The sequence below is a fragment of the Rutidosis leptorrhynchoides genome, chromosome 10 (genome assembly GCF_046630445.1).
Source record: "Rutidosis leptorrhynchoides isolate AG116_Rl617_1_P2 chromosome 10, CSIRO_AGI_Rlap_v1, whole genome shotgun sequence".
Classification (NCBI taxonomy): Eukaryota; Viridiplantae; Streptophyta; class Magnoliopsida; order Asterales; family Asteraceae; genus Rutidosis; species Rutidosis leptorrhynchoides.
In genome coordinates, this window is record NC_092342.1 from 97,367,897 (window position 1) to 97,377,500 (window position 9,604).

Genomic DNA, 9,604 nt, shown 5'->3' on the forward strand with positions numbered 1-9,604 from the left:
TACAGTAAAATTAATTTTTACAAGTATTATTATTAATATCATGGTTATTACCAAAAATTGGAATTTTTATTAACATAAGTGTATCATTAATGTTATTATCATTATTTTTACTAATATTAAATTAGTGTAATTAGAACTACTGTTTCGATAAACAAATGAAGTACATACATAAACATATATATATTTTACACACATAACATAACAAAATTAATACTTTATATACGAAATGAACATATAAAACATATATATATTATTAACCTAAAAATGATATAACTAATACATTTATATATATATATATATATATATATATATATATATATATATATATATATATATATATATATATATATATATGTGTGTGTGTGTGTGTGTGTGTGTGATCAATTACAACTATGAATATTAATAAATATACAAATGATATAGGTTCGTGAATCCAAGGCCAACCCTATACTTGTTCAATGTCATCATATGTATTTTTACTACAAAATACATTAGGTGAGTTTTCATTTGCCCTTTTACTCTTTACGTTTTTGGGCTGATAATACATACACTGTTTTAATAACTATTTTACAATATTTATATGTGTGAGTTTTCATCACTCCCTTTTTATATATATTTTTGGGACTGAGAATACATGCGCTGCTTTTATAAATGTTTTACGATATAGACACAAGTAATCGAAACTACATTCTATGGTTGAATTATCGAAGTCGAATATGCCCCTTTTTATTAAGTCTGGTAATCTAAGAATTAGGGAACAGACACCCTAATTGACGCGAATCCTAAAGATAGATCTATCGGGCTCAACAAGCCCATCCAAAGTACCGGATGCTTTAGTACTTCGAAATTTATATCATGTCCGAAGGAGGATCCCGGAATGATGGGGATATTCTTATATGCATATTGTGAATGTCGGTTACCAGGTGTTCAATCCATATGAATGATATTTTTTTGTCTCTATGCATGGGACGTAAGTTTATGAGAACTGGAAATATGAAATCTTGTGGTCTATTAAAATGATGGAAACGATTTTTTATGTTAAACTAATGAACTCACCAACCTTTTGGTTGACACTTTAAAGCATGTTTATTCTCAGGTTTGAAAGAAATCTTCCGCTGTGCATTAGCTCATTTTAAGGATATTACTTGGAGTCATTCGTGACCTATTTCAAAAGATGTTACATTCGAGTCGTTGAAGTTCATTAGAGATTATTATTAAGTAAATGACAGATTAAGTCAATTATAGTTGGATATATTATGAAATGGTATGCATGCCTATCAATTTTCGATGTAATGAAAGATTGTCTTTTCAAAAACAAATGCAATGTTTGTAAAATGTATCATATAGAGGTCAAGTACCTCGCGATGTAATCAACTGTTGTGAATCGTTTATATTCGATATGGACTTTGTTCGGATGGATTAGGACGGGTCATCACAGTTGGTATCAGAGCGGTGGTCTTATCGAACCAGGTCTACATTAGTGTGTATAACTGATAAGTCGTTACGATGCATTAGTGAGTCTGGACTTCGACCGTCTCTGCATGTCAAAAGTTTTGCTTATCATTTTGTGTCGAAAATTACTTGTTTATCATCCTTAAAGTCTAGACACGTCTTACTGCCGCTATTGCATAGACAGTGTATAGATAAATTCATATCTTAGCATATCTGTTGTTGTTACTTTGCCTGACAACTTCCGTAGATTCCTCCGTAACTTATGGGATTTTAGTATTATATATGCATATGTAAATTATGTATTGCAAGGTACTAATCTACATCCTATAATCTATTTCTTATCGAAAATTCTTCATCTGATTGTACGGGATGAATCCTTCAACCAGTTCGAGTCCCTCGAATTCCGATAGCTATTCCGATAGTTATTCCGACAGCTATTCCGACGTGGACGTTCACCTAAGCTCCGAAAGCAGCGTCACCAGAATGAATCAACCAACCAACCATCCCCAATTCATATGATGAGTTCGTAGTCGACTTAATTAATGGAGACGAGAAGAAGGCAATCCTTTCCATCAACCAAATTCACCTCTTGGTGAAGAACCTGAAGCACTTACCGACGAACCACACCGAAACACCATTTTCACCCTCATTTCTCGAATATCTCACCACGATTATATTCTATCTAAAATTTTAAACCTTATTCATCCATTCATTCCGACTGACAATCATCCCGGAGTAATACAAGAAGTCAGCGAACTTCGCGCCCGAGTTATAGTCTTGGAAAAATATGGTGCAAAATTTACCAGCTTCAGCAACATCACTGGCACCAACAGTACCACCAACATCAATACCAGTACCACCAACAAACCAAGTTTCAACATCACACGCCTCAACATCTCATTATGTACCCCGAGCATAATCATCATTCTACGTATCATTTTACATCATTTATCTTCATTCGACATGGCGATTATGAAATCTCTAATATTTTAGAGATTATATATTCTAGTTCTAACGGTAAACCAAATGAGTTTAATATCATATTAACTCAATGAATCCATGATTACATCTGAAGAAAATATATATGTATATATGTTTTCATAAAGATTGTAATTAAAAATTCTTTCGTACAAAGTGTTAATCGTGAAAATATTTTAACGGGTAGGTAATACCCGAGGAATATTCAGATTTCACATTAATAAATTACACTGTACATTCTCCGAAGCTGATTCAACAGTCGTTTACTATCCTACTTACATCCACCAATATGTGTATCCGTTCACCGCAGAATAACCATTTTTATTCAAATTCATATTTGGATTTTGATTTATCATAATCCAACAAGTGGCATAATGAAGAAAACATTGGACAAAATAAAATTTGTTAGAAACAAATAAATTAACTATGAGAAATTTTGTTAAGAATCTACGCTAACTGTTTCCAGCTAACTGTTCCTAGCTAACTGATTACATTTTATTTATCGCAGTTTATTTATCGCAATTTAATTATCGCAAATTTATTTATCGTCATTTAATTTCTGTTATTTACTTTACGCACTTTATTTATCGTCATTTAAATTCTGTTATTTATTTTACGCACTTTAAATGTCGGGACACGTATACAAGGTTTTGACATATCATATCGACCCATCTATATATATTATTTGGAATAACCATAGACACTCTATATGCAGTAATGCGGGAGTTAGCTATACAGGGTTGAGGTTGATTCTACAATAATATATATAGTTTGAGTTGTGATCGCGTCTGAGACATGTACACGGGTCACGATATGTATTAATTAATTCGAATATTATATAGTAAACTATATATGAATTATTATTTGTACACTGCTAACTGTGGACTATCAACTGAGGACTATCAACATTGGACAATTAAAATGAATTAAAATATTGATTATAACATATGAAACTAAATAATTCTTCAAGTTTGCCACTTGATTTCATTCTAAACTTCATTAGTATCTTGACGATTACAATCTGCGTTCAAACCTTTCATGATTCTTGAAAACACCTCAATCGATAGGATGAATCAACCGCACTTCATCTACGGAAGAAAAGATTTATGCATATAGTTATGCACCTAAGAAACTCTCGGCAATTGAGTAAAATTTTAACACGTAGCCGCGTCAGATCCTTTGGCATTTATTAGCAAAAATAACTTTGCGATCAATTTTCAAAGTAGCCAATTTTGTCACAGCTACAGCAGATCAACTTTGACTTTTCATTTGAAGTAGCCTTACTATAATCCTGATATATACGATTACCCTTTTGATACCGGAGAATTATTTATATTTCACCATATTACCAGCAGACGTACCAGCAACCTCGTTGCTCTTTGGTTTAAATCCCTCCGACAAATCACTATATTTATCTATTGAAGTCTCATCATGTACTCATCCGCATCTTGTAACAAGAATTGCCATATCAATTACCGGGAAACAGCAAATCTATATTGTGAGCCTCGCAACGTTTCCACATCAACAGTTATATGTATCTATATAACATTCATCTCTTAGAACTATGATCTTCCATTCCGAAATGCTGTAAAACACCCAGTCTGCGAATTAATACTCTGAATTTTGAAAAGTTGAATGAAGCAACAAAAACTGTAAACGACCTCAACAACCAAAAGTTGATGATAAAGAATTGTATGTTGGCAAAGCTCATAAAAAGTTTGAAACTAAAAAACTGATTGAGCAAACCACGAAGAAGTCTCTGAACAAATCACAAGGACTAAACTTGTACATTAAGAATCGTGGTGATTCTGTTTCTAATGAAATCTTTAGCGAATACCTTGCTTCTGACTCCAAACTCTTGCGGACAAAATTTCTTCATCATCCTTCCATATTAGAAATTCCAAGATATCGTCGTATCTTTCATTATAAATATCCTCAATATTTTTGAAGATATTTTTATAACTATTTGAAATCATTAATCTCTTCGTGCTATCAGTGTTACATCATATAGAAACTGTTAGTTTCTATATTCTGTAAACTTTCAAACTTAAAATATGAATGTTATTGAAGTAATGTTGGGAACTGATGCATGAGTTGATATAATATAATGACACTTGATCAACGTGATTATATTACAGTAAGTCATGCTGAGTTTCTAAATGGAATGTGATGATTCACAGATCATAACGTCATCATGTGCTATGTTACACGACTCTTACGTTCTGTCAAGTCTATAAACACATCAAGAACATATTTTTCTTGATAGTTCTATTTTTCCTTGAATTCTGGTAATTTGACAATTCAAATTGTACTATTACCGTTTCTTTCTTAGGACATTAACAATGTTCATTCTGAAACTTATACCTACGAATTCTGGACCATCATTCGCTTGATTTAAAGTCGGGAAGAGAAAACAAGAGCATGAAGCTCCAAAATAGAAAGGGGGTATAAATCGCAGCAAATAAGAGAGTGCATTAACTGTGGATGACAATAATTATAGGAGACAGAAGCGGGGACATCGAAATATAAGGGAAGATATAAAATCCAACAACAACGCAGAAATTACACACCGTGAATATTAATACGAATAGCAATATAAATACACGGTAGAATTAAGAATAGTATCACCCCAAGGTAATAGTAGAAGTAAACAGATTCTTCTGATGGAAGATTGAAAAGAAGGATGACAGAAATGATAATTAGAAAAATATCAAAGATTAGAACAGGATTAAGTATTTTCACAATCTTCTGGATGTACGAACTAAGAAAGAAAGAATAGGAATGGTGAAAATAATGGAACGGGAGAAGTTCATTTATAGTGGAGATACCAAACAAAGCAATCGAGACAGATGATCGCATTTAATTATAGAGATCTTAATTTCCATAAATCCCAAAGAATCAGATCTTATATATTTCAAAGATTTTCTTTTAAATTCCTTGAATTCCGGAATTCAACCAAGACAACGTCAAAAGTTAAGACGCACATTATTTTTTTAAATTCAAACGTGACTACATCAAAAGCTAGGGCAAATCTTTATTTTCTTATTTCACTAATTTGTGATAGTTTCACCCGTACGTTTCGAGTAATCGAATTATCTTATCCATGTTACTCAATGTTGATAAAACTCTATTTATCAGCTCATATTCATCATGAAAACATTTTTGTTGTTAGCCATGACCACCTCACACAAATTTCGGGACGAAATTTCTTTAACGGGTAGGTACTGTGACGACCCGGAAATTTCTGACCAAATTGAAACTCAATCTTAATATGAATTCGACATGATAAGCAAAATCTATTTAATTAAATCTCAAAATCTTGAAACTGCTTACATGGATACACTAAAACCTTTGACCATCCTCGACGATTCACGAACCTTTAGTTGTAACCAGAAATGTAAATATAAATAATTATATATGTAAATAATTATATTAGTATTGACTAACTATTAAATAATTTAGTTATTATGAAAAATAACATTATATAACTAAAGATTGTCATTCTGAATAATTATATTATGTTGTAATACATTTAAAATGTATAAACATCAACCATCAATGAATGCTATCATATAAAATATTATGTAATAATTAAATATTCAAAAAGTTAATAAATTGTATATTAACATATTAAATGTGGTTACAAGATAAAAATATAACTATTGTACTAATATTGTTATTATTACTCCATTTTTATTAGTATTACCAGATAGGAAATTTGATACATATAATGTGTTAAATGTTCTACCATCTTTGGTTAATAATATCACTTTCATTATTTTATCACTTTACTTATTATTATTAAGTATTATAATTATTATTAAAATTATAATAAGGAATTTTTACATGTAATTTGATCTTTGTTATCATTATGATTAATAACAATATTATCATATTTTTATTATTATTGTCATTGTCACTAAAAATTATTAATATTTTTATAGTTATCATTATTATTAGAAATAATACAATATATTCTTATAAAAAATATATATTATTATCATATTTACAGCTGTTATCATTAGTATTATTAATTATTACTTATTAATATTAATATTATTATTTATTGTATTATTATTATTATTAATATAATTACAATTTATATATTATTTAAAATTTGATATATAAATTGAAAATAAGAAATAGGAATCAGAGATGTTTCAGGTTACTTTCCTACTATAAGAGACTTCCAAATTCGTACAATTAGATTCCCAAACAACTTCAATAACAACAAAATCAGTTAGCAGTCATATTCCTTCTTTATTTTTATTTTTTTTGTATTCTTTTTCCTGGACACTTGTTTTGTCGAGCATCATTGCTATAAGGCAATCAGTTTAACCAGGTTATCAAACACACATCATTTAACTTATATCACACTTACTATCAATTATCCAATATAACTATTTTGTTGAGTGAATTAAACTGAAAATATCAAACTGTTGTCGCCATTCTCTGTTTGGGGTTCAATTTTTAAAAACTTCAAAAACGAATAAATCTTTGAAATGTGTAAATGCAGTAGTGATTTAAATCTTCCACTCAAACTATCTGCCAAAGCTCAAGTCTCAATTCTTAATATCGACTGTGAATTTTACGAGTCAAAGTTTATGCTTCAAAAGTCAAAAGTAGTGTTCATCAGGAAATTGGAACTTCTTTTAATGTTTCTGTTTCAATTGAAGATGTCAAAAGTTCCTAGGATCAATTTGAAACATAATTCGTTTTATAACTTTTGTCTAAAATAGCCCAGAAATCAAAAATCAATTTTTGTTTCCTTTGTTTATACCGTCGCTGTACAGCAGGCCTATCATATTCTTATTTTTATTTTTTTCGTTTTCAATTCACTCAAGAAACAATATAGGTTGAATATATTTCTTATGAGAGTCCTAAAACCAAACATATAAGTGTTGATAGTAAGTCTTGTGATTTGGTCGGCGATTTATGTTAAGGGGAAGATGAAGAAGATGAAACAGTGTATTGGGTTAAATAAAATTGGGTGGGGATTAAATCAGGAAAGACAGAGACAGAAGAATGGTTGTGGGTGTTGGTAGATGAGCGAGAGGTCTCGGGTTCGATCCCTGCAGATGGCAACTATTTTTTTTAGCAATATTGAGGTAGTTCTTTATACTAAAAATTATTATTATTAATATTATTATTATTATTATTATTATTATTATTATTATTATTATTATTATTATTATTATTATTATTATTATTATTATTATTATTATTATTATTATTATTATTATTATTATTATTATTATTATTATTATTATTATTATTGATTATTGTTATTGTTATTTGTTATTAGTATTATAACTATTGTTATTATTATTACTAATACATGAACAAAGTATCATTTTTTATTATTATTATGATTATGGTTATAATTATTATTATTATATTATTAGCACTATTATTAAGTATCCAGTATTATTATCTTTATTATCATTATTATTATTAAGTATCATTATTGTTAGTATTAGAATTAACACTTGACATTAAATATTAGTATTAGTATCATTATATAAATATAAGAATTATTATTATTATCATTATTAACAAAGGTATAATTATAAATACTATCAATATTGTTAATATGATCCCAATTATTAGTATTGTTATTATTAAAATTACTACTATCATTACTAACATTTTTGCTAAAATTATTATTTAGATATCACTAAAACTATCATTTTTATTGTTATCAATATTATTAGGTAGTTACTAAAATCATTATCATAACTATCATTTACAGTAAAATTAATTTTTACAAGTATTATTATTAATATCATGGTTATTACCAAAAATTGGAATTTTTATTAACATAAGTGTATCATTAATGTTATTATCATTATTTTTACTAATATTAAATTAGTGTAATTAGAACTACTGTTTCGATAAACAAATGAAGTACATACATAAACATATATATATTTTACACACGTAACATAACAAAATTAATACTTTATATACGAAATGAACATATAAAACATATATATATTATTAACCTAAAAATGATATAACTAATACATTTATATATATATGTGATCAATTACAACTATGAATATTAATAAATATACAAATGATATAGGTTCATGAATCCAAGGCCAACCCTATACTTGTTCAATGTCGTCATATGTATTTTTACTACAAAATACATTAGGTGAGTTTTCATTTGCCCTTTTACTCTTTACGTTTTTGGGCTGAGAATACATGCACTGTTTTAATAACTGTTTTACAATATTTATATGTGTGAGTTTTCATTACTCCCTTTATATATATATATTTGGGACTGAGAAAACATGCGCTGCTTTTATAAATGTTTTACGATATAGACACAAGTAATCGAAACTACATTCTATGGTTGAATTATCGAAGTCGAATATGCCCCTTTTTTTTAAGTCTGGTAATCTAAGAATTAGGGAACAGACACCCTAATTGACGCGAATCCTAAAGATAGATCTATCGGGCTCAAAAAGCCCTATCCAAAGTACCGGATGCTTTAGTACTTCGAAATTTATATCATGTCCGAAGGAGGATCCCGGAATGATGGGGATATTCTTATATGCATATTGTGAATGTCGGTTACCAGGTGTTCAATCCATATGAATGATATTTTTTTGTCTCTATGCATGGAACGTAAGTTTATGAGAACTGGAAATAAGAAATCTTGTGGTCTATTAAAATGATGGAAATGATTGTTTATGTTAAACTAATGAACTCACCAACCTTTTGGTTGACACTTTAAAGCATGTTTATTCTCAGGTTTGAAAGAAATCTTCCGCTGTGCATTAGCTCATTTTAAGGATATTACTTGGAGTCATTCATGACCTATTTCAAAAGACGTTACATTCGAGTCGTTGAAGTTCATTAGAGATTATTATTATTAAGTAAATGACAGATTAAGTCAATTATAGTTGGATATATTATGAAATGGTATGCATGCCTATCAACTTTTGATGTAATGAAAGATTGTCTTTTCAAAAACGAATGCAATGTTTGTAAAATGTATCATATAGAGGTCAAGTACCTCGCGATGTAATCAACTGTTGTGAATTGTTTATATTCGATATGGACTTCGCCCGAATGGATTAGGACGGGTCATCACACGATCAATACCCATAACCTCCTTATTTAATACCCATGAATTCCTTAGCTTTAAACCATTTGAAAACCC